General features: G+C 38.5%; 1 protein-coding gene across 2 annotated transcripts in view; it reads left to right on the forward strand.

The window, feature by feature from the left end:
- The first annotated feature begins 1,421 nt into the window (after positions 1-1,421).
- b3gat1a (beta-1,3-glucuronyltransferase 1 (glucuronosyltransferase P) a) overlaps positions 1,422-27,941 on the forward strand; it is an 88,961-nt gene continuing 62,441 nt past the window's right edge. For both annotated transcript variants that reach the window (XM_084123801.1, XM_084123802.1), the window contains exon 1: positions 1,422-1,883. The gene's annotated coding sequence lies outside the window, so the exon portion shown is untranslated. The remainder of the gene's footprint in view (positions 1,884-27,941) is intronic.

The following is a 27,941-nucleotide window of genomic DNA, read 5'->3' on the forward strand; positions in this document are numbered from 1 at the left end:
ATTATTTTCTGTGTATGTGTCTGTTCAAGTACAAATATATGCGTAAGAGAATAGTTTACAATCGCTTGAATGTTTAAACTGACAGGACCTAAAACACGTGCAAGTGATAAACTTTCGCTCTATGATGGTTAAACTTTGCAATTAATCCAAGAATCACGTGCGTTTCGAACCGTGGTCCCTGGTCTGTACAGATAGTATCCTTATACTTAACATCGCACATCCTGTGATGTGACTAAAGCCCTATTCGGACGGGATCTTTACAAGGGTAGATGGAGTAATGTAATTTTACCACAGGACGTCTGTAATATTTATGGCCAATTCGCACGGGATAAGAGATCTCAGTAAAACTAGCAGAAGTGGGAGAGTAACTCGATTTGCGCATCGCCGTCACTCCTGTCATCATGTGTGTATTACGTTGCTTCCTGATATCACGTGTGCAAACACATATAACCTATATTTATATATATAAAACAGTTATGTCCGGTCGAACGAGGTATTAATTAACTTCAGATTGGATTGTGTTGGTAAAAGGCACTTACCTAACGCTGAAAGATGTTTCGTGCCTCTAACAAGTGCTGTCGATCTTCTTTCTGATCTGAATGGTGTGTGTGAAACACTTGAGTTTTGCACACACACTCGTCCCGGCGTCTAGAACGCAACTGAATGCTTTTTCAAGCGTCTCCATACTTGAAAAAACGCGGAAAACTACTTTTAAACAGGAAATGACGGAATATTTACATACATATTTACAGCAGGTCTATTCGCACAGGATTAGTATTACCTGAGGTCATTTTCCCGGACCTTTTTACTGAAGGTAAAAGTCGCCGTAATCTTTACTGACATTGTCCGTAATGATTACTGAGATGGCACATTCAGAGAGAAGCTCTGGTAATTATTACTTTACCCCACCTCTCCGTTACACTAGTCCCGTCCGAATAGGGCTTAACGTGGATGCACATATTGCGATATCGATGCTAAAAAGATATATCGTGCAGCCCTATTCCAAAGTCATACAGGTTTGTAATATGAGGGTGAGTAAATGATGACAGATTTTTCATTACTGGGCAAACTATCCCTTTAAATAGTGGCGCAATTATCGCTATTATTATCATCTCACGTATTTTAGATTTGTGTGTACTTCACTATTGGTGTTAATTCAAAGAACAGCAGTGACAGTCTTTATGTATAAAGTAAGATTTGTCTTATGTGCAATGACAAGAGGAAATATACAACAATATATGTACACGCACACATGCACAGCACCACTAACATCCAATCAATCCGTCTACAAACCTCTTGTTCCCCTCTCTCTCCCCCTCCTTCTCTCACAGCCCACCCTGCTCTGAGCCATAATGGTACATGCCATTAGTGAGCACATCTTGAGCAAGGAGGGGGTCTCTGCTCGCCGAAGAGCCTACGTTAGAGCCACATAAACACATTCACAGATGTGTCTCCATGCATTCTGACAGACCGACTGAGCCAAGACCGCCACGCTGAATGAAGACGGAGAAATCAGGGGGAGAGACGGAGAACAACCACCAAGCAAATTACCACACCATTACTGCGGGGTCTTGCCCACATCCATCTCTCTCTCTCTCAGATCGTGGGCTTGAGTGAGAGCACGTCTGACAGGGAAGAGAGGAAAACAGGAGAGATCTACCGGCAGATTCATCCTCAAGGCTCTCAATTACAGCCCGTTTCCACTTTAATCCAGAAGCCACAGCACAGACAATACAGGGATGCTCTGACCAAAAACAAAGAAGAGAAGAGGAGAAAAAGAAATCAAGAGAGACACACAAAGACGGAGAGTGAGAGATGGACGGATTTTTTTCATGAATGAAGCATGCAGCAGCATGTGGTGGAAATAGCAGCGTCTGCGTAAGGTAAGACAAACCTTCTTTGTGTAAATCTGTGATAAAGCACAAAAACAAAGATGCACAAATGTTCTGCGTTGACGAGCAACGACTGAGGCTGAGACTGCTGTTTCTCCATCTCGACTGTGGATGAGCCCTGGAGAATAAGCCATGCATATGTTAAGATATACACAGAGATGAGCTTGTGACAGAGACCTGAGGCAAGCCTGAAGAAGAGAATCACTCATAATCCGTACAGAGCTCAAAGAGCACTGTGGTGTCGGCTAGAAGGATTCAGTCACTGGCTGGGAACCTTGGGAAACAGTCGTGTTTGTGTATATATATTCATGAGTCTATGCACAGTGTCTGTTTTGCTTCTGTTGGATCTCTTGACAGTAATGCAGCATAGACTTAAAATGCAGTCATTTTAACATATTTTGAAACTCACCACTCTTAGGATATTAAGTCCAGGTCATCTGCAGTTAGTTATATTCGGTTGCATTTAGATCAAATAAGTGTCAGTTTAATATGCATTTCATAACTGCACTGCAATGATAACCGCGCAAGTATCATAACAGAAGTGTCAACACTACTAAGGCTACGCAGCACTGCTATTGCTAATCTACACCTGGGTATTAGTGTTCAGTCATTAACAGCTTAGTTTAGGGCCCCTCCCCCCACCTGACCCAGTGTCAAAACAACCCCGCATGCTGGGAAAAAAACCCCGGGAACAATGCATGGCCGGTGCTTAGCAAAAGTGTGATGCTAATTAAACTGAGAAAGCTTTTACAAATCTCTGTGCCATCAATGCTCTCTTTTATTGTGTTGAACCCAACTCTGCCAGCTGCTGAAGCAATAACAACCATAGCTAAATATGTAAATCATTACATAAGAGCAGGAACGGTGCCGCTCCAGGGCAGGACTATGAAGCCATTAGTAGAGATGTGTAAGCGATGTTATCAGAAAGTGCGTCTCTATGAGGCTGCGTCTGGGATGGAGTCAAGGAACTGGCATTTCAACAAACTGGGCAACTCTTACTGGAAAGTTTGGCTCAAATGAGCCTGTTGCGACTTCAGAGAGGCGAACAATTAACAACTGTGAGATGCGAACAAACAAGTTAAAGAACGTCAAAATTAATCTTATTGGTTATGGCGAACTACAAACTCTAGAGCAAAATCTTGGATGGTGATGATGTCCTGTCTTTTACTGTTATGAACAACATGAAACGACATTCGCAACCCTTTTCACTTCCTTAATACGATGTATTCCCTAGTGAAACAGGATTTTCAATGGGAGAAATGGGGCACGACTTGATTTTATTGAATTGGGAATTGATTGGATTGTTAAAGCAGGCGGTACCAGATTGGAGACAGACCTGAATGTGAGTTTGCAGTGATTGTTCGATGACTTTTTCCATCTTGAAACACCACTGGCAGCCGCTTTTGAACAGGCTTTTTGATTGAGACGTGGATCTCTTTGTATCCTTAAATCTATTATATCCACAATCTCTATTGCATTGATGCTAACCAGCATTAAATGAATGAGGCTGAAGCCCAGTCTCAGACTAAAATGCATGTTTGAGCTGTTTTAACTGAAAGCAACTTTATTGCCAAAATTGCCATATCTAAAAGTCCCCCAGTAGACTGGATTGGTTATAACATGTTTGTGACGTAGAGAACAGGGGTGATTTCAAACCGCATTTTTGAGACTGTCTCGCACAGGATTAGTATTACTTGGTGACCTCTAGTCATTTTTAACAATTGCGAAGGTTTTCTGTGACCTTAATGCCGTGCGAATCAGCCATATCTGTAATTTGTGAAGTAAAAATGTTTCGCCGAACATCGAGGTCCTTTAATCATATTAGTCCCATGCGAATCAGCATCTCTGTGATTTGGCCAGGATTTGGCAGGGTCGTATATATAATTTTTTCAAGGTTTTTGTTTCCTGTGCACTTTCACGAAGAATGGAGGCTGCGTTGGAGTGTTTTTTCATAGAATTTTGGGTGCTGGGTCATATGGCTATACACCATACAACTATACAATAAGCAGAAAGAGAAAGCTGAAAACTATCAGAAGAGTGAAAACAAAAAGAATGATTAGATGGAGATGAATGACATGTATAGCAGCATGCGGTGAAGAACATTCTTCTGTTTATGATATATCATACAGCAAGACCTATAACGACAAGACATTTCCAAGCAATAGCCTATCCAAAATACGCAAAGCCTTGACATCATATCCGTTGACAAGTCAGTAAATTCGAGGTAAATCACAGGCTTTGCTTATCCCATGCGAATGCGAAATTCAGATGTGTGTGGGGTGGGGGTCATTTCTAAATCACACGAGGTCCCCAGATAATATTAATCCCGTGTGAATAGAGCTTTTGGTTCACTGCAGTTTTAAGAAGAAAATACTCAGCAATGGTGTCGACTGATGAATTTGCACGTGGTTTGTCTTAAAGCATATTAAAAACACCACATAGGCATATAAACATTAAAAACGTGATTTTCACCACAGGGGGTCTTTAAAATATGTCACTGCCATTGTTTTGTCTCAAGAACAATGTTTTTATCCAAGGCACATTTATAAAGGCTACTTAAATGTCCCAATTGAACTTAAGGCCTAATCCTGGCTTAATCTAAGCCCTGTCTGTGAAACCAGGCCTATATATAATAAGCTATGCTACCTGGTGAACTTTGCTGTTCTTTCTCTCTCTCACGAGGGCTCTCAACCCACTCAAACATTTTTAGCCAGCGCTCTGCTTTGTGGTGTCAGCACATAACACTGGTGGCTTTATTTCACCTTCAACAATAAAGACTCACAAACAGAATATTTATACTATATATTCAGCACAGTAAGCTATAAAAGCCCTGAATGACCTGCCATAACTCGTGTGATCACAGAGCACTCAAAAGGACCGAGGGGACAGAAGCAAAGAATACAAGCCAACAATATCATGCAACTCCTCAGATAAATCAGTGCGGTTTCAAGGAATTCTGGATTAAGCAGATCTCAAAAATATTTTGAAGTCCCTGTGGGTAAAATTCACTGCGTTTCTGCTGAAAACCGTTCTGACGTTGGCATTTGAAAACACACTAGGCCGGGGCGGCTTGCTGTAGGCACTCTTGCTTTCCCTCACACACTCTCTCGCTCACATGTGAACAATTTTTTCATGTAGCAGACAAGCACTCTGATTCAAACTGCAAGTGTTATGTCCCATTTTGCCTACTTTCACATGGGAACCCACACTGTTTCACATGTGTCACACAGGCTAGGTTAGTCTAAGCTCTCAAAAGACTGTAAAGCGATTCACGACGCCATCTGAATCTCCATGCCATGAATATTAACTAGCACAATTGTTCCCTGAGTGACGCTACCATGGCCGCATTATTCATTCATCGCCACAGAGAGTAACACACCGCTACGGCCAGATCAGATCTTTACCAGCTCGCGGTGCCCGGAGTGGAGCGCTAACACCCATAGCTCTTTCTCAATGGATGGATAATGAACAGCTGAGAAACAGAATAAGAACAGAGGAAGAGAGGAAAAGACAGATTGCCAGGCCTCAGGCTGGGCTGTTATTCTGCCTTCTTGAATTGGGCACCGCAGGGCTTTGAGCTTGTGTTTGGCTGCCATCTCTGGCCCACTTTAGTTGTGCAGCCGTAGACACACACACAAACACACTCCCATTACAGAAGCGTAACACCCCCAGGGACAGCAGCTGTTACCCCCGGAAGAGCTCGGCTCATAGTAGCAGAAGAGCTAAGAAGCTAAAGTGAGGGTGCCAGGCCATATTTCCTCAGAAGGGTCCATGTGCCAAACAACTTCATCCATCCATTCATACCGTATGTGGCTCACCTTTTTCTTAATGATGTCTGGCGGCTGTACAGAAATGGTATAATCCTATTATGAGTCCTGATATGCTTGTGAGGAGAAGGTACACTTCACTGAGCGCCATCATATGATGATTGACAAGCATTCTCGACTCCTTTCTGAAGCACATGGGTGGCAGAGGTCCAGGACCATGCTGTTCATACGCCTCACATGTGTTTGACAAAAGCAAATGGGCTATTCAGTTTTGGAGGAAAGAGACATAACAAAAGCAATGTATTTTATTGTAATAGTCTACCATTGCTTGTGTTAAAGGGATTGCTGACCCAAAAAATGAACATTCTGACATCATATACTCTCCTTAATGGTGTTCAAAACCTTTCTTTTGTGAAATACAAAAAAAAAAAAGAGATATTTTAATGAATGTTTTTGTGAATACAACCAAAGTCCCTTTAAGGCAAGTCATTTCACTCAGAGTCCATCTTTGAAACAGCAATTTCAGTCATGCAAGTAAACATTCAATTCTCCAAAGCTGTTCACCAAGCTTACAATTAAATTTCAGTGTTAAAAACAAACAAACATATTTTTCAGGCTAAATCCACCAATGTGTGTGTGTGCAGTACAAAGAACGCATCTCAAAATACTATCTGTTTCTATCACAACCGGATCTTTTAAAGGCAGCTGCAGTGACGCGATTACTTTCAGTGATTGTCTCTTTTATTTAGAAGGCGGGATAAATTAAGTTGATTAAGTTGCACTTTCTCCCATTCATATGAGTGCACCATCTTTGTGTATCTAAAGTCTTTCAAAATATCTTCACTGTGTTCCACAGAAAAAAAAAAGTCACAGAGGTTTGGAATGACCATCAGTTTAAATGTCATTATGCAAATGTAATGGTCTGCAAAATATCTTCTTTTGTGTTCCATAGAGATTTAGAAAATTAAATGTTTTCTTTCCAATTAATTTAACTCGATTAATCACAATTTTTTTCTGTGATTAATCGCAATTAATAATTTCACAATTAATCTACAAATGAATGTAGAGACAAAATAAAGGCCAGTATCACTGATACTAATACAGCTATTGATGTCTGGATGAATATATATATAAAGCTTTAACATGTTTTGAGGGCCTGAAAACACAAACTTTTAAAAAACAGATTTCAAAGTGCAAGTTTTGAAACCGATACCATTATTTTCTCTGTGTAAACTACAAAAAAAGCAAATTTGTGAGAACGGTGACATAATGCATTGTGTATTACGTGTTCAGGCTATAGATGCACAGTGTTCCTTTACAAAGCGACATCCCCAACTACTGGCCTTGCAGCAGAATACAGCGTTTGTAGGCGTTTTTCGAGGCTACATGTCAACGGGGATCGTTTTGACAACAGTGTCGTCTTCCTTTCCGTTTTTAGTACATCGTTTTCGTGTAAACGTACCCTCAGTCAGGAGCAGTTCATACAGGTCATGTTCTTGCTAGCTGTAATGGAACGGAACAGACACTCTTATAGCAGTTCAGTTTGAAGAAATAGAAATAAGTAACGGCCTAAGATTTCTGTCTGATGTATGTATGTACTATAAACAAAATAAATAAATAAAAATGTACGTAATCTGCTAACATTCACTGCGTGAACTTGCTGTCTTTTACAGAGTGGGGAAATATCCAAATCCTGTTTATTCTCATTCTCGTACTGCATATAAATGTCTATGAAGACACTGTGTACTTTACAGTGTACTTGAGGAGAATGCAAAAGGAGCAGCGAGAGCCATGAGGGGATAATAAGCAAATGACCTTTAAAAACAATAAAGTCTCCCTTTAGTAAATCTAATTCAGCTAAGTATCTGTCGGCCGTGCCCGTCCTCTGGAACAGCAGTAACACACATCGAGTCCCTCCTGTCTGGCATCAGACCCCGGTCCCTCAACAGCAGCTGCTGCGCTCACGATATGAGCACTGTGAAACATCTGAGACCAATCAGATTTTCTAATCCTGTGCATTCACTATAAAGTGACCGTGACCGTTTCATCTCTGGACACCAAGTGCATTCATATTTAATTTGAGTCTTCAATAATGTCCTTCTTACAGTGTGAAACAGGATTGATACAGCAGAGCATCTGGCCTTAATGATTTGGCTTCTGTTTGGGGAATTCAGACCGTCACACAGACAGTCGGATCGACAGACGTTAATTAACAGAACATTGTATTGTATTCTTTAGACAGACTTGTGGTAAAAATAAAACACGATGGCAGCAGCTTTCTTACCTGTACGCGGCGGCATTTTGATTCGGGCGGTTGGGCGGAACTGAGTTTATTTAAGTTTTATTTAAGTTTCACTAGCTGCGTTTACATGGACCCTTGAAATCGGATTGACGGCTCAATCGGACTGAAAAACCTTCATGTAAACACCTTAATCGATCGGATTGGAATTTGGATCGGATTGAAAGGGGTGGTTTATTCCGTTTGTAATCCGATCGAGAGAACATGTAAACACTTGATCGGATTGAAAACCGAATCTGAAAGGACTGCGCATGTGCAATGACGTTGAAATAGCGTAATGACGTATGACGCGCGGAACGAGCTGTTCTTCCTGTTGAATAAAGTGTCATATAAATGAGTGTCCCGTCATTATAAACTTCTCCTTTCACTGTGAAGTGGAGCAGGACAACGTCCCACCAGTCCTTGTTTCGGATTCTCATCCACAGACGACTGGTTTGGGCATTTTTACTTTGTGATGATATTGTATATTTGTATATGCTCATTGTCTCCAAATCATGACCAGAGACGGATGCATATTAAGTCTGCTGTTTAAAACAAATAAAGAACCAATGTAGCAGAATAGTTATGCCATGTAATATAAACTCTGTATATTTGTGTAGTGTGCGCATGTCAAAAAATTATTTCCGATTTTAAGCTTGTGACATATAAACGAGCACATCAACTTCTGCCATTTATCATTCATCATTCATGTAAACACCGTGTTCAGATTCATCAATCGGATTTATTTCATTAGCTACTGTTCATCCAGTTTGAAATGTTGACTATAAACAGAGGTTTCTCAGATTTTTCATTGCGGACTTCTCTCCGTATTTCCGATTCTTTGCAGCTTTTATCCACTGCCTAAACGCACTGGATCCTTCACTGGAAACCGAAAGTAACTCACTCCTGCTAAACGTTTACTCTTTGAATTCCTGCACCCGGGAACAATACAAGTCGACACCATGATGACTAAAATTTTGCTAAGAAGTATTTCCTACTAAAGCAAGGCGGTATTTGAATGGTAATTGTATCCATAGCAGACTGGTGGGAGTGGCCTTAGATGGCAACATGCCCAGTGCATTATGGGTGTTGTAGTTTTCCTACCTATTTGGCAAAATGGAAGACAAAAGCCTTTTTTTCTGTTTTCTCTAGTCAGGGAGTACCGAATTAAAATAAATAAAAATCGCCTTTCTACTATATAGGCAGCAAAGTTTAATTGAAAGTCCATTTTGCCTGCATGTACCCCTTTAAAGTCACCTTGTTGTTTGTCACATTCATTTGGTTGGCCTCTTGCAATATATGACTTGTATTGAATGTAATTATGTTAATTAGTAATAATAATATTATAGTCACTAAAGATTTCATTTGATCAAAATGAATTCTGAATAAAATATGTTTCTCATTATCATTGTGAGATGTAATTAATTTAAAAATTTAAATAATATTATTCTAAATATTTGCATTGCTTTGATTAATCATGATCTTACGAGTGCCATCAGTAATGCTTGCTGATTAACATTTGTTATATTTTCTCATCTCTGTACAATTTAACTATATAACAATGCGTATTGTTCTTTCAGTATTCATGACTGTGCAGCAGCACCACTTGAACTGCAGAAAGAGGTTTTGTGTTTGTCATCAGGTTGCTTGTTGTAGTATTTCCCCTGATGACCTGCTAGTTAAAGTAGTTACAGATAGCCTCTTTAAAGCTATTGTGTGCTGTCAAGCATGCTGTTAGGAATTACTGCTCATCTTTTGTGTGATAATCTGGCTCGAACATTGCAGATCGCATCAACATCAACAGGCATGCTGATGTGACACCGTGCTGCTTTCAGCCGTTCTTGCTGAGCAGGACTCATGACCTGTAACAGACCTTGCATGTATCTGACAGATAAACTGATGAAACCAGATAGTATTTAGTATGTTAAAGATTTAACAGGATATTAAACCAGAGTGGAAACATTGCTTCATCAATAAGACGACACTATATTCTTGCCTGGGGCTTTAATTATCAGGTTAAAAATGGTCAACCTCAGCCTCGTAAACCTTGAATTAAATCACGCTCTTTCACTTTTAGGGACTCGATTACCATATGAGCTTCTCAAATGTGAATATGTAAAGAGAAAAAAAAAATTGTATGCATTATGAATAACCCATGGGTAAATTGCTCTTTAATGCAGGTTAAACAAGCTCTATATGTGCTTGCCAAAAATTATCCGGTTGTGGTCACTGTAATTTTCAACCTAGGCTGTCACTGGGGTGTAAGCAAATTTTTCGAAACCTTTGAATGAGACTGTGCGAATTCATACGAATTAGACACCAATTTGCCAAAACGTAAAACAAGTTATAGATTGCCTTGAGGCTGTACTAAAATCTGTCTATCTATCCATCCATCCATCCATCCATCCATCTCAACAAGCCTTGTAAAAGGGTGCCACCTCCAAAATATTCACTGACCTGGAACGCATAGCAACAGTTACTATGTGTCTCTGCTTTGTAATGTCAGTAAAGATGGAGGTTCATAAAATCTTTATACAATACAGACCAAACTACGATATGACTAAATATTCTGGTATTTTCTGTCTCTTTTCCATTATTGCACAGGTTAAACTCAAGAGATTAAAGCAGAACTGCAGCAACTTCATCTCCACAGCTGGCTATTGATTTTATAGAGTGAGATGTGATTTCAAGACTTTCTACTGCAACAATTTTTTTTTTTTTTTTATTTGTTCAAATCCACTTGCCCTCTTTCATCAGACTTTTCTTGGTGTCTAGTGTCCAGTCTCTAGAAAGCAGGACACATGTGCTTTTGAAATGGCTATTGCAGCTTAATGAATGTCGGGAGAAATCCCATTAAGGTCCATCAGTTGCACAAATTATGTTTACAAAGGAGGATTTGAGCAGCTGGTGGTAATTTTTCTACCGAGAAGTGGGCCACTATTGCTGGAGAACGAAGGGATTTGAAAACAAAGTGCTGCGTTTGAACAAAAAAATGTTAATGCGTCAAACCACACAATAGTCTTGACCACATGTGAACGTGCCGCTCTCTCGGCTGGACAGTTTTAACAAAGTTGGCCAAGACCAGTTGATGATCTTACAAAATGATTTGACAGAATTTGTTGACTGAAAGGCTCCATGTGATTTAATGGCGAGGGCTTTGACACTGTTCAATTGTTCCATAAATGCTAAATGGGATAAACAGAAACTCAATCGATTTGTCCACAGTGAAAACATCTCAGCGGGATTTCTGAGGTAAAAGCACCTGGTTTATCGACAATATCGCGGTGTACTAAACTAATCCTCTATGTCTTTGGTAGAATACTGTGCTGTTATTGACATGCTAATGTTCGGTGTTAAAGACAGCGAGCGTTTTTAGTTATCATGGGGATTCCCTGCTTTTTCCAATGGTCCAATGCTTTTTACACCACTGCAGTCATTCTAAATGAGCTACAAAACCCGACTCTGACTAGAGGGAATAACAAAACAAGGACCCAGCACTTCGTCTAGCAACAAAGAGAATGGCTGATATTCTTTCTCTCCCACCACAGTCTATCTAGAGTCTTTGTATTTAGAGAGAAAAAGCTTGTGAGGCTTGAAAATGCCAATTTGTTTCTTAGTCATCCTCCCATCGTGAGCCTACTGCGATCCTCGTAGGTAATGAGTCTGGTGTGCCAACTATTTGCATAGCCAATTAAACCTCCCTGCCTTCAATAGGGGCACTTTAAGAGGATAATCAGGGCTGGATGGGAGGCTGAGACGGGAAGCATGACTCATTTTAGACTTTTGGGTGACTGAGAGTCAAAAAGTAGCTCGGATTTTGGATTAACAAGCTAGCAGTGTTTTCTCGCGTGGGAGAGGGAATTGAGCTATACATATTTTTATTTTTTTTTCAATAATACAGAGAACGCAAGGATGTTTTAGCATTCATAATCATATTAGTCATTGTCAGAATCATCGAAACAATTGCGAGTAATCAGATTAATCGAGAAGTCGGAAGTATCCAAATAATAGGACCGAAATAAGTTCTTATTCATCATGCCTGACAGTATGTAGTATGAAATGTCATGCCTCATTCACAATAGAATCAATACATGTGCAAATGGCTTCATATCAGGTTTGATTATTCAGGTTATTTTAGTCATTACGAGTGATGTTGCTCATTTGACCCATAGCCACATCAGCAAATTATATATGAGCTGTTTCACTCTCTTAGTCCTGAGAGTGATGTGCCATATAAGGCACACATGTTAACAAGCTTTTACAACATTGACTTGATACTGATTTTCCAATATCTCCTGTAGATGAATATTCATGAATGGTAAGCTATAAAATGAGCTGAACACATTTTTTTCCCTCATTTGTATGTCATGGTGATAAGGGGTCAACTTCAAGCACTTTGATGTCCCTAGGGCTGTTTTTTTTAAATTATTATTAAAAATAACAGATTATTTTTAAATAAAGATCAAATTTTACCATGCCTTCATTATTTATTTTTGCTACGTGTCATTTATTTTGTATTTTACATAAACACTTCATATTTTTTACTTAAAAATAATTTATATTTATACACATTTATATTTTATTTGCTTTACTCTTGTCCCAGATCAAGACTTTCCATTAAAGTATGAAAATCCATCGAAATAAGAATTATGACATCTTTAAAACTATTATGATATAAACACATTTTTTTAATATTTAGTATATAATTGTGTCAAATTAAACAAAAAAGTTAAATGGATTATATATATATATATATATGTATACATGTATACATATACATTATATATATATATATATATATATATATATATATATATATATATATGTATGTATACATGTATACATATACATTATATATATATATATATATATATATATATATGTATACATGTATACATTATATATATATATATATATATATATATATACACACACTGTATATATACATGCATTTTCTGTAAAGCTGCTTTGAAATTATGTATTGTGAAAAGTGCTATATAAATAAATGTGAATTGAATTGAAAATGCATTTATATTGAAAATAGCTTGTTTCAAGAGATTTATTGCAAGAAACAGCCATATGTCAAAACATGCGTGTAATATGTGTGGTTCAGAGGGAAATAAAAGAAGCAGTTTTATGTTTCAACCTTGGTTCTTCCTTTAAAAGGTGGCCTTGTGATATTTTGGAGATGCATTACATCTTGAAAACCATGGCTACTTTATAACTGACCTTCACCTTATCAGACGGGGCTGTTTTCTCCTTTAGATAAGCATCAGTGCAGTGGACATTACTGGCGTTGATTGTGTGGAACAGGCATCCATTAGAGAGTGTGTAATTGATCGGTGTGTGGCCGTTTCTCTCTCACCCTCTCTGAGCACCAGGGGTGAATCATGACCTCTAAGGCGACTGCTAGACAGAGATGTGGGAGAAAAGAATAATGGTGCAAGCGATACATTCTCATTTACAATCATTTACACCACTCAATACTGCAAAGCTAAAGAAAATGGGTGGATTTCATTTAAACACATGTGAGCAGGTCAATGCAAGATGCACAAGTTGTCTTTCAGCATTTTGCAGTGGAACGGGGCATTTTTCAGATTGATTCAGTCTGTGTCTCGTGTCCCTGCGGACCACACAGTCCTCCAGGGGAGAAGTTTGCACGCACAGAGATGTCCTCCTCAGTCTAACTGAAAACAATGGCCAATTAAAGTGCTCCACCTGTCCTGTACACACTCTACAGGAGATTTGTTTGGGAAAGTGTAACATGGCTTCCAGGAGGCCATATGTAATCTTAATGCCAAGTGTCGCATTCAGAGCATGTGCAGATTTAGTCCAGATGAACAGACTAAATTTTTATCCTGCAGATTAGGCCTGATATCACTCGTGTGAGATAAAGATGTGTACTTTTGATCTCCTCTGGCTTTCTGTAACTCGGCACATGGTTGAACCAGTTGGTACAAAATTGATTGGAGATTGTAAGACAACACACTTATCCTCACATTTCACAAAGGAGACATATGTGAAACATGATGATTTACAAACCAAAGTTGGGAAATATATGGTGGAAAACATCCCTCGACTTTACGGATTTTACATTTAAAAAACTATAAAAGAAGAAGAAAATATATATTTAAATAGTATTATTATATATATGTAATTATATATAACATAATTACATATTTATTGGCTTATAAATATAAGTTTGGAAAAAAATATATAAATATGATAAGTTCAAAGGAAAAAGAGGCTGTTCAAATGCATGGTGAGTTTATTATAATTTACCTTTTAAATTATTATTATTATTTTTTTTGTAATAAAAGAAAACAAAAATTGGTATGTTTTCCATTGAAAGCTGAAGATATTGGAGTTAATTTTCAATTGTTGCTTTTCTAAATACAATCACAAATACTTTCCAAAACAATCTTATATCTGTTTGGATAGTTTTGACAAAAGTAAGTCATTTTCACAGGTTTTAATCATGTTACTGCCAAAACTGCTTCACAATATCACACTATATATTCCAGCCCACGTATGAATAGCATTCATTTAATTTCTACCACTTTATAAGCTCATTTTACTATAAGTAATTGGTTTCATATAAAGCTGGGGGGTTGGAGTTTTAGTGAAGGGTCAGTTCTTAGTTTCTAGTTAATTAGCTCTCTTGCTCCCTCCAGCCTGATAAGTTTAAACACACGAACTGAATAAAGACATCTGAAGTCGTATTGAGAGGGTCAATCAGACTGAAGCTAGCGCAATAAAAGAGAGGTCCGGCTCTGTGCAAAAACAAACTCAAGCCAATTCACATCAGCTCTTCTGGGGCCCGGGGCCTATGAGATTTTGATCCGGGAGTGCTCTGCCTGCCAATGCCGGCTCTGACAAGATCCCAGGCAAGGGCGAGCGGGACACACTGATCCGAGTCGAGACCTTGGCACAGCGCTGCTCACTGGCAATACTGATTTGTTCCCACGGCAACGGCCATGCGTGGTTTGCCGTGCTGAACACATGCAAGATGGGAGAAATCAGACATCATGCTGTATTTGTACCAGTTCACCATCCAATGTTGAGCTGCTACACGGCACGATCTGAACATAATGATGTCCTTATTTTGATCAAATGGAAGCCAGTCATGAAATCAGCTCTGCTGTGCTTCGCCTGGTAAAACAAAGAACATCTTATATATAGCTGTCATTTGGTGGTGCTTTTTTGTTGCTGTTTTGTTTAGCCCACAGGATTTATTTGCTCATTACTTTGTCAAGATCTCTTTATTCTCAATGTAAAATGAGTGTAAATTGCTGTTGGAGTCTCCTGCTGTGTGAGTTCTGGTGTGAATTGAGCCAGATGCTTCGCAGAGTATCACCGCGTCTCCTGAGACCGCAAGTCTGCAGTCGAGCTTTTAATCAAAAACCTGCATGTCACTGAGAGCCCAGGAAACAGATCTTCCTCTTCATCAACATGTCCTCCTGACTTTCATTAGACGCTTTCTAGATGTATGTTTATTGGAGCCAGCTGTTATAATGAGGCAAGAGAGAAGAGCAAGAGCCCTCGAACAATACAAATTGAAAACAGGGTTTCTGCAGGTATCTTCAAATTAAATGTAATGCTAATGCCATTTTTTTAATTTTTAATGCCATACACGACCCATGACTAACCACGGATATTATATATATTAGTGCTGTCAATCGGTAAAAAAAAAATAACTCGATTAATCACACATTTTTTCTGTGATTAATCGCAATTAAAAACACATTTTTATAGGTTCATATTAGTTTATATATTTTATAATGTAATAATTTCATAGTTAATCTACAAATGAATGTAGAGACAAAATAAAGGCCAGTATCACTGATACTAATACAGCTATTTATGTCTGGATGAGAATATATAATTGTTTTTTAAGCCACAGACAGTAATTAACAATTATACCACTCAAGTCAGTCAAGAGACAGTCCTGTGACAAAACATTGCATATCAACAAATCATCTGCACAAAAACGCAAAGTGAGCTTTAACAGCGGATGTCAAGCTGATGAGGGAAAGTAACTACAGCAAGAGCCCTCGGACAATACAAACTAAAAATAAAATAATAGGCTAGGCCAGAAAAAAAGAAATACACTGTATATACTGTATATTTATGGTTTCATTGTAATGCCCTTAGTATGTCATTACTTGTGGGTGATGTGGGATCGAGTCCTGATTCCAACTATTATTTCATTATTATCATTAAAATACTTTAAATCAAAAACATCCGTTAAATGTATAATGACAATGAAAATCTAATACAAAAATAAATTGATGCATTACAATATTGCGTTACTCTCTAAAAAGTAACTAATTGTGTAACTTAGTTACTTTTTATGGGTTCCATTACTTTTGTGTTACTTTTTTTTTACTTTACTTGCTAGTTTGTTTTTTAATAACAAAAAAATACATTTTTGGTAAATATAAGGGCCCTTTCACACCAAAAGTGAAATGAATAAGCCTCAGGCTGAAGGAGTCGGGGGCGCAGCTCAAACAAACCTTTCAGCTGCGCTGCTGTTCTGGATTGCAGATTAAAAAAAATAAAAAAAAGACAAATTTTATATTTATCTAAAGCCATTTTTGCAAAATGTGTATGTTTGAATTGGATCATCGAAGGTAAGCACATTGACATTGGTTAATAAAGTGAGATTAAATACATAAAGTATTTGTGTAATTTAACTTTTTGTAGTTTGCATTTCACTGTTTTTATTCATATTGAGGAATACTGAATCTGTTTTTGTGCAAGTGAGATGAGTAAACGCATGCACGCATTTAGTCTACAATATCTAGACTATTATTTACAATAATCACCATGTTCACACACAATGCCTCTGCACTCACTCCTGATTTCTCTCTACATCAGGACAGGAGAGCTGTTAGTCAATACATGAGAAAACAAAGTACTTGGTTACTTTGAAAACGCAAGTACTTGTGTACTTTGCGTTACTTTGAAAAAGTAACTCAGATATTTTGTTGTAAATTTAAAAGTAATGCGTTACTAGTTACTTGAAAAAAGTAATTGATTACATAACTTGCATTACTTGTAATGTGTTTCCCCCAACACTGTTTATGATTCTGCATTATTTCATTGTCATTAATCAAATATAGAGTTTGATTATTACATTTGTATATTTTTTAAAGATTGCATTAAATTAGTAAACAATGCAAAATAGAAGAAATTTAACTGAAGGCCAATTATATTTTCCTCTAACAAAAAGGAAAATACAGTCAGGCAGTGAGAAGAGGTAATTAACCAATAAAATCCCCCGTTGTTCTGTATGAACGCATGACTAATTGTTATTCCTGTCTTACTCTCTCTCTCTCTCTCTCTCTCTCTCTCTCTCATGGTGTCAAACATGATCAATACCACCTTCAATCTTCCTTGCTCAATCACTTTTCAAGTAAAATCACACCGAGATGCAGAAAAACATAATTAGATTTAAATTAAGCCGCTTTTCCACTGTACGGCCAAACTGTTCTCTTAAAGGGTTAGTTCACCCAAAAAGTAATTACTCACCCTCATGTTGTTCCAACCATGTAAGACCTTCGTTCATCTTCGGATCACAAATTAAGATATTTTTGATGATATCTGACAGCTTTCTCACTCCTCCATAGGCTTTCAGAGGGACCCAAACTCGCCGGCCCAGAATAGTTATTAAAAACATTGTTAAAATAGTCCAAGTGACTACAGTGGCTCTACATTATGTTTATCATGCGACGACGATACTTTTTGTGTGGAAAAACAACAAAAATAACGACTTTATCCAACTATTAGTGTTCTTCAATGTGGGCCTCTGACGAGAGTTCACGGGAGCGCCAGGACGCATGCGCGAGAACTGAGATTACGGCGTTCTTCTTCTACTACTACTTGTTACTGGCTGCTCACTCCTATTACCGCCATCTACTGTACAAGATGACGCCCCGACATTGCCGGAAGCACAAAACGGTCTGTTTATAAGCAGAGGAAGACGCGCGCTGTATGTAAGCTATTGAATTCGACACTTATTGTGATTTACGCCTCGATGAACATGATGTCGGGACGTCATCTTGTACAGTAGATGGCGGTAATAATACTCCCAAGGAGTGAGCAGCCAGTAACAAGTAGGAGTAGAAGAAGAACGCCGTAATCTCAGTTCTCGCGCATGCGTCCTGGCGCTCCCGTGAACTCTCGTCAGAGGCCCACATTGAAGAACACTAATAGTTGGATAAAGTCGTTATTTTTGTTGTTTTTCCACACAAAAAGTATCGTCGTCGCATGATAAACATAATGTAGAGCCACTGTAGTCACTTGGACTATTTTAACAATGTTTTTAATAACTATTCTGGGCCGGCGAGTTTGGGTCCCTCTGAAAGCCTATGGAGGAGTGAGAAAGCTGTCAGATTTCATCAAAAATATCTTAATTTGTGATCCGAAGATGAACGAAGGTCTTACATGGTTGGAACAACATGAGGGTGAGTAATTACTGACAGAATTTTCATTTTTGGGTGAACTAACCCTTTAACCGTTCCATTCCATGCCAATCCGGCCCAGCCGGTATATGGATATGATTTCATTTTCCACTGTGAGGCTGATAACAGAGCTCTTTAGAAATGTAAAACAAATGTGTCAGTCATTGCCTTGATAATGCTTGAGTTTACAGATGGTATGAGATGTAAATACTGAACAATCATATTTTAGTTTTATTATTAATTTGTGTTTACATCACTCAAATACAGCTACAGAGAAACTGGTAGCCAGACAACAGAAAAGCGTCACGCATTATACCAGCACGATTCAGATTAGACGACCATGCTGAGAATTCCAGGCCAAGAACGGTTTGTAATCAAGCCGTGCCGAACCAAGCTCAAGTGGAAATATAACTGGAACCATTCCTTAACGTTCGGCTCAGCAGTGGAAAAGGGGCTTTAGATTTCAAATAAATCAGTCGTACCACTGCAGAAATGAAATTTGGGGAATTCACATTCCCTACTTTGGTGCCTGAAAGGCATTTATTTCAGTAATTTATTACAGTTACCCCAACACTGATGTTTATTGCCCGTTTATTTTCTAACTGCAGAGGTATCACATTTGTGGAAAAGATACTAAAACGTGTGTTTTGGAATAAAAAAATCCAATATAAATCCAATAGGCTTTCATCTAGTCATCCAAACCTACAGACACCTGACTTCAAAAAAACATCCCCATTAGTGTGATATTCCTTGTGTGGATAAGCCTGTGAAAGTCCATTTACCACCTTCTGTCTGTACTTGGCCACACCATCCTCACCGTTCTGGCACGCAGGCTTTATCCTCATTTACCATGTAAGCAGATTCAGGCATTACAACAGACTAGCTGTGGATGTACAGTCTGTGAGACCTGCTAAATATAACCGCTGGAGAGAGTTGTGCAGGGTTTTCTGTCTACGTTTGGGTGTCCTAGAGCAGGAGGAGCTCAGAAAGAGGTTAGCAGTGTGTGTTATCCAGATCGCAGGAGGCTGAGCTGAGAGTTAAGAGCCGTAAAAGCTGCTGAAATGAATAAGTAGAGATGATCCGAGCGAGAGCGACAGGAAAATTACAAATCTGATAATACTTCCTGTTTGGGTGTGATTAGCACAGCAATGAGCAATTTGTTTGCCATTAGAATCTATCAGATAAAAGAACTGTATGTGCTATATTCAGGGGATATATTAGAAGAGACTGACAGCAATTATCACAAACATGTTCAGTCATGTGCTGCGTTTACATGGACCTTAATAATATAAATTACTAATAAATTACTTAATAATATAAATTACAATTTATTCCGATCCGATTGACGTGATACAGTACGTAATAATCGGATCGGAATGAATTGTCCAAATCCGATTCAAATTTAATTTGGATTGTAAGGTGTGGTTTAAACATTTTGTGATCAGATTGAGAGGATCGGATTGAAAAACAAAACTGGAATTAGGGCTGTCACGATGTTAGATTTTTCACACCATGGTTATTGTGGCCAAAAGATTTCACGATATCGATATATCGCGATATCTATAGAATCTATGGGATGGGGCGGTGGGGGTGGGGGGGGTAGTAGTTATCTATGGCAAATTTTTGTGAAGGAAAACAAGCATGTTAAGTTTATCTGGTTTTAAACTGAAGCCAAACACTGTCTGAAGGTTTCCTGAAGAACTGAAAAGCTCTTAAACCTATTGCCAATAAAGTCATGCAGATAGCAGATTTGAACAAAAAAATCAAGTGCAAATACAAATACAAAAATAAGATGAGTAAAGAAAACAGGGTTCTTAATTTTAATAATCACCCTTTATTAAATATATGAACACAGAAACCCCCTGTTAACAGTTAATATCACGTTTCCCATTCCATGACTAGTAAAATAATAGCCGCGTCGCGTCTATGACAACTCGAGGTATCGCACACCGGACGCGCACTTTCTCAGTTTATGGCCAGCAATATCATTATGTTTAAGGACATTATGGAATTGAGATAATGTCTGTACTATGTTATGATTATACTGTACAATTAAATACAATAGTTGCTGAGTCTGTCATCTGAACACTTTACCTCAGAGCGTCCGTTAACTGAATGCATTGAGAATATCACCTGAAAATCCGATAACATCAGCAATTTTCATTCAAGCAGCTGATTTCTGTAAATAAATGTAAAATTAAATGTATATTGCAGCACAGGGTGAAATCATTTAGGATGATTTGAGACAAATATAATGTAAATTTAATATAAAACGATGTAAATGGCGCTCTGTGTCGTGGCAGGATTTTGAACAAGGTCCTGAGCCGTTGCTGGGCGCCGCCGGGGTGTGTACACCATAGACTGTAAAAGGTGTACACTCATACAGAATGTGTTCTAATTTTAAATACGTGGCGCTGCGCTTCTCGTCCGGTGTGCGACCATCTTTAATGTGCTGTTTTCTTTGATGAAGTCGAAGAACTCTTTTCTTATTAGGCCTACTGGCGAGCTTACTTTTTTCGGTTGTGGACAGAGTGTTTCACTCTAGCTACGCGAGTGCGGACGAGCGCTGCGTCGTCTTCTTATTTGACAGGTGTTCGCGGGTGCAATACTGCCACTTGAGAGGTCAACCAGGTACTGGCGCTGTAGTATTTACGTGTCATGTTATCATAAGAGTCCTATTCATTTTAAACATTGTGGTTATTATCGCCAATACCGGTATATTGTCACACTCTAAATTAACACGATGTCGATATTTCATGCTTTGAATATCACGATTATCGTCAACACCGGTATATTGCGACACCCCTAACTGGAATATACTGCTCATATGCAATAGAAATGGCATAATGACATATGATGCAAAAAACAAGCTCTTGTTGTTGAATGAAGTGTCATTTTGACTGTCATGTTATTCTAAAACTCCTTCTACTCAGAGCAGGACAACGTCCTTGTTTCAGACTCTCATCCACTGATGGGGCATTTTCTCTGCTTGATTAATGCAGCTCGTCATCTCCTAATTAGGACCCGAAATCAAAGAATAGAAGCAATTTAGGATAATAGTATGCGCAAACAGCGGGTAACTGTGTATTCGTGCAGTGTGCACGTCAAAACAATCCATTCTGATTTGAGCGTGTGACATAAATGCCCACATCAGCCCGATCACCTTATTTAGCGTTCATGAACACTACGTTTCGGATTCATAAATCGGAATTAATTAATTCCGATTGCTCAGAAGAATCCTGTCTGTTCCTGAGAAAAACATGTTTGTTCGCTTAACTTTGTGACAAACTCAATAAAAAAGCTGATTTTGAAAAGGTCAACAGACAAGACAAGTTTTTAGGCATTGCAGACATTTTATTTGAGAAAACTTTTAATCATATTTAGAATGATATTAAGTGTCATCTTTTAAGAACCCAGTGATTTTCAACAACAAAAATGTAATTTAATGAGATTCTTCATGTGGAGGAGGGATCATTGGGTAATGGCTTGTTAGAGTGCAGTGCACAGATGAGAGCGTAACCCCATTCTGCAAAGGACATGGATGTGTTATCTTCAGTAATGCTTTAGGTTATCTAATATTATATTCTTATTCTTTCTCTTAAAGCAAATCTTCAAGAGAAAAAAAGTCATTATCCCATGATTGAATTGAAAAGGGAATAACAGACTATAAATCTATCCTCATTATTATTTCATCTGCATTGAAGGATACTCTATGGATTATTAAGGATTAGTATAAAACAATATTTGCAGATGGTAAGGAACAAGAAATGTTCAGCCATAACTCTTAGTCCTTTCACACTGTATATCTCCAATAAACAGAGTTCATAAACAGAATTTATTTTCCAGTACAGATTAATAATTAATTACTAAAAAATATTCATGAACCTAATTAAAATAATATGATATAATAATATGAAACTAGCATAACCTGAATACATTTAATTATTTTTAGATACACATGCTACTATAATAGTCTAAGGACTAGAAAATAAGGACTGATGAAGTTTCCAAGTAACAAATGCATTTTTCCAGCAGTGGCCACACTATCAATGGCTTGACCACATGGTCGGGTTAGTATAAGTGGACAGAATATACAGTTTGTACAGTATAAAAACCTTTACGCCTATGGGGAGTCCCCACAAAGATAGCGAACCAGACTGTGATAAGGAGTCAGTAAAATTACCTTGTCAAATAAATGCAGCCTTGGTGAGCATAAGACACCTTTATCAACTTTTGAAGGGTAATATTTGTACCTTTTTAGAGACCTGATTATGTAATACTATTCATTTTGTAAAGGTATTCTATTATTCTAGCCGGGTTGACACTCAGTTGTAACTGAGAGTGGGTCTGGGGAAGGTTCATTCACAGCCCATTTCCAAAGGGGCGTCACCAACGGACGTCGCTCAGATGCCTCTGGGCGCAATTGGATAGACCTAAAACCAATCAGAGCGATGAAGGAGATGACGTATGAAGAGCAATGGAAAAACAGTGTTGTTCTTTGCTCGGTTTTTAACAAAAAGGAAACGTTCAAATCGCTTAAAACAGACGCGATAGCTATCGTCATCGTGTAAAGCCCGCCTCAAAGTTTGTGATTGGTGCCTCGATTTGGAAAAATTGGAAATGGGCTTGAATGGCAAATATCAAATTTGCCAGAAGTTTGTCAGGGTTTTCCCTATGCCGTAGCTGATTCGAATGAGTGATTTTCCGGATGTTCCACGGCGGCAGCCATCTTTGTTACGTACAAAGTCTGCTTCAACGTCGCTGCGCTATCGTCATCGTGTAAAGCCCGCCTCAACGTTTGTGATCGGTGCCTCGATTTGGAAAAAATGGAAATGGGCTCGATTTTGCAGAGCAAATCTCAAATTTGCCGGAAGTTCGTCAGGGTTTTCCCAGGCTACTATTATTCCCCAAGCCGGCCAATATTCTCTAACATACAGTTTGTCTTTAGTTAGCTAGTTTAACCTCTAATTTAGAGTTCTTTGTTAATAAACAGAGAGCCTGAGGTTAAATAAACCGGCCGTGTTATAGAGTGACACAGAATGAGAATCTTCAACCACAATAAGAAACCACAGAGTCTGATCCATTTATTCCTCTATACTAGTTCATAAAACAGCCACCCTAAGCCCAGAAATGCTGTCTGGGGCTGCGTATACAGCATGACAAATAGCTTACCCTGCTTTTAGCTCAGTTCAATAAGGCCCAAATTGCCACTTACACGATTTTGCTGAGAGTATGGCAGATGCGGTTGAGACTGAGACTGTGCAGCCTTGTGTCGAAGCAATTTGGGTCTCACATTTCGAGCAGGTAAATGCAGCGATGGAGCTAATTTTATAGACAGCTGTGAATAAAATAGAAAGAGTTTTCAGTAGATGCCTTTATTAAATCGGGGTGCTTGTCTGTCTCGCTGTCAGTATCTGAAAATATCCTCGGCTGAACTGCATTTAACTAATCGCGGATGGAGGTCTTTATATCTTTATGGTATATTTCAGGACACTTTCCATCATCACAATGGTCAAGATGCTCAGTTTGAAGGAGAGAGCAGCTCATCTCAAGCCTTGTTGGGTTCATTTACAAGCTCACAGTAGCAGTATTTCTTAATGCTAGTTCAATTGGCATGAAGACCTGGATGCTGACCATGCCTCTGTAAGCGCCTTGTCTCTTTAGGAGATTAAAAGAGCATTCACTAACAGAAATAATCTGCACTCCCCCCATACACTCGTAGGCAAATCCTGAGAATATTACTTATATTACAGAATGCAGTGATGGGAAGAACACCTTCTGTTTTACCAAAAATCAGTCTAACTGAGTACATGAAGCTATCTAAACATTAAACCTGTGTCACAGGGTAACTCAACATTCACATTATATGTTATTTTGTAAGTAGCCTTGTAAAAAGAATAATATACTGTACAAAATATATACATAGTATACGAAAAAGTATTAGTTGCTTGTAAATAAAAGTGATTTTCATATGTTGCTGTAAGCCATTCACAAAACCCCAATATGAAAGAGAAAGATGTTGTTAACAAACCAAAAGATATCTTTAAGCAACCCAGGGCACCTTGAAGAGTCAATATTCTGATTTATTTTTGCTTTTCACATGGATGCTTGATTTTTGTGTGAGAAACACCTACAGGCTGCCGTTACAGCTCCATCGGTGACCAAAACTCACTTCTCTGTTTGTCTTTGCGCTGTGTTTATTTTACAGCCAGTGATTTGCGATTGGTGTTTGGTCGGGATGTTTGCATATGTTATTGATTTTCTCCTAAGCGCTCAGGGTGCAGAAAGGAATAAATAATCGGTGCGAAATTATTGCCTCGGTGGCAAGTTCAGCTTTGTTTGTGGAGGCTCCCTGGTGTGCTTTTTTAATCACACTGTGCTAATTGTAGCCTGAATTCACCAAAGCCAGCAAGCCTGCTGTAGGATTACAGGATCTTTGAGGCATGCACAGTGTAAAGGCCTGCTTCATTCGCTCGTGAAAGAGTAAACATCAATTCACATTCAGTGAAAATCTGTCAGGCCCTCACCGCCGCCCCCACACACCCATGAATCCATGTCAATGCAGATAAAATGTAAGATGCTGCCTCTCTGCATCCACAGCTGAGCTACTGTATCTCCTCAGTGTTTCCTTGAATCTAACAAGACTGCAGAAAAATGTCAGTTGACCTTCCATACGTGCAAGTGTATTTCTGTCTTGCGTGGTGAGATGAAACATTGCCATCCAACTTTGCTAGATGTAGTGAATTTAAAGTATCAAAATATATTGTTATAATACATAAAACACTACAAACACTGTATTATAAAACGTCTGTTTTATTTAATTGCAATTTAATTTTTTTAATTTTTAAAAATATTATTTAACGCAAAAGGGTGAAATACCAACAACTACTAAGAAATTCTCATATTAAAAATAATAAACTTTTTGATAATTTGAAAATTACATATTTATTTTTATAACAAGATGTATATATTGTAATATTATAAAATGTTTGTAATTGCACATAAGATTTAAAAATAGACATTTTACCAACCATTTTACCGAGATGAATTAAATAATGAATTATAATAATACAACTTTTTTGATGATATCATCTTTTTTTTATTAAATATGTATTATCATAAAATGTATTTATTATTAAAAAATATATATATATATTTTTTATTATATAAAATATATAATTTATTTAAACAACAAATCAGACAAGATTTAAAAAAAACTTTTGGACCTTAATAAAAGTAGACAAAATGATTGTTAGCATGAAAGAAATGCTCATATTTTTAAGTTGAGTGCATGTTAGTGTTACACACAGGCCAGGCAAGATGTGTGGAAGAGTCCCTGGGAGGGATGTTTAAAAAAAAAAAAAGTCATTCTGTAGGCGGCCTTGTCTGAGCTGATAATCAGAGTCTGATTCAAACAGCAAAAATGTTCCAAAAAATGTCATCTAAAGGTGAAGAGTGTGAAGTTTTCAATTATAAAATGCCGCCTTCTATCCCAGGATGCAGACAACAAGTACACTGTTTGTAGTTTCAAATTTGGAACTCTCTGGAATCTCTACTGGAGAAAAATGCTTTTTGTCACCACATCTACCAGCAGGAACTAACTTACAAAGCTAATCCAACTGAAATAGCATTTAGCTAACAGGATTTCAAATCACAGGCTGCGCCCATAGACTGTAAAAAAATATGGACGTAGTGTCCGTGACGTCACCCGTAGGTTTCTGAAGAGCATTTTTGAAGCCAAAAGTGGGCGGAGCCGGCCGTCGCCATCTTGGCCTTGCGTCACTCCCGGATTAACAGAAAATGGGCAAAGAGGCCGAGAAATCACGCCCAAATAGCTCGACGTGATCGAGTTAGCTCAGGCTGTTAACGGCTCTGGGTAATGCTTGATAACGTTATGCTACTGACAGTACCAAGTCTGCAACTGCACACAGGGCCTCGCGCTAAAGTGACACTTGATGATGTAAAGCCAATTAAAAGTTCCTGTTTTTGCCCTTCGAAATATTATAACTTAATAGTTAAAAGACATGGCTACAAGTGAGACTGTGTATCGTGATTCTGTACTATTCTGCTAGTTGAAAATGTATTATGCAGTAACTTAATATTACTCTGAGAGTGTGTGTGACAGTGATTTATGTGCCATGTCAGTCACTTTTTTATAGTCTATGGTCCGTCAGCGCGGCATCGCTCGTCAAATTCGTAGAGAGCTTTTCAGTCCATTTTAAATTCTGATTTTGGCCGCCTCTCAAATGGGTTAAACCATAGATATATTGCCTATGAAGTTCAAGTAAATGCGCTAGAAAATCCGCGCTCATTCAAGGATGTGCATTTATTGCATGGACGGAGAAAGCGCCGACACCTGCATTTCATCTGACGGTACATAAGCATATTATAATCCATCTGTTCCGTGAGAGCAGAACGAACGAGCCTTTATTGACGTTTTTAAATTTGAAAACTCCAAAAAGCAACGAAATTGTCAGACATCCATTAGTGCATGTTCACAGAGGAAAACAACTGAAATACAGCGCTGGTTGTTCTCTCGAACGATACTCGACGACAACGGCGAAATCCAAAGCCGTGTGCTTTGTACCCAAGTAATGGGTGTATTAAATTGTATGAAATAATCCCGAAAAAAAAGCACAAACACTGCAGAGAAGGCAAGTTCAGCAGCAACATTTGCTGAGGTGAAGTGACGGCTAGTAACAGCAGACAAACGGCTAGCATTGACATCAGCAGCAATCCACCTGTCACTCAAGTGGCCACACCCTTAAATGCAGACATTTAAATATTAATCAACTAAACGGATGAGTTATAAAAAAATTCACCCCCTCACAGTTGTCATGAAGGGCAAAATTAGCTGTATAGACCAAAGCCACATAGAGATCCAGGCTGTAAACATGTTTTTTTCTGCTGTAAAGTTGGTAATTTTAACATGGGGGAGATACAGATTTGACTCACTTCTGCAGCCAGCCCAAGCGGCCAGTCAATGAATTGCAGTTTAACTCACTTCCGTGTTGGTTTCAAGAGAGAGACGGGGAGGTTGCCGCTTGGCTGCGCCTGAAAAAATAATTACTTTGGGTAGATACATAAGTATATGTAAGTAAATATCACACAAGTTCTATAGTATAAATGTAATCCGGACGTTAGTCTCAGCCTCAGACGTCACGCTCACGGACTGCTGGCTGAATGCTGATGCCACACTTAACTGGAAACACTTCAAAGTCGTCATCTGATTGGTTGAATTCTACAGGATTAGCAGGAGACGTGTGTGTTGCGTTCTTTAACGTTCTGCCTAGGGGTGGGGGAAAAAAAATCGACTCTCAGATGCATCGCGATGCGGACGTGGACGATTCTGAATCGATTCACAAATGTCAAAAATCAATTTTTTTCAAATCAAAAGTTTTTTTTTTCTTCTAACAACGCTATATTGATGGAACGCAAAAGGCTGAACTCTGAAGCGCGGAAGAGCAGCGCCCGGACAGACTGTGGCGTGCGCATAACAGAGACGCATGATGGCTGAGCGCGAAATCCGAACGGCACC

Source organism: Abramis brama, assembly GCF_963993115.1.
Source record: "Abramis brama genome assembly, chromosome: 9".
In the NCBI taxonomy this organism is placed as follows: domain Eukaryota; kingdom Metazoa; phylum Chordata; class Actinopteri; order Cypriniformes; family Leuciscidae; genus Abramis; species Abramis brama.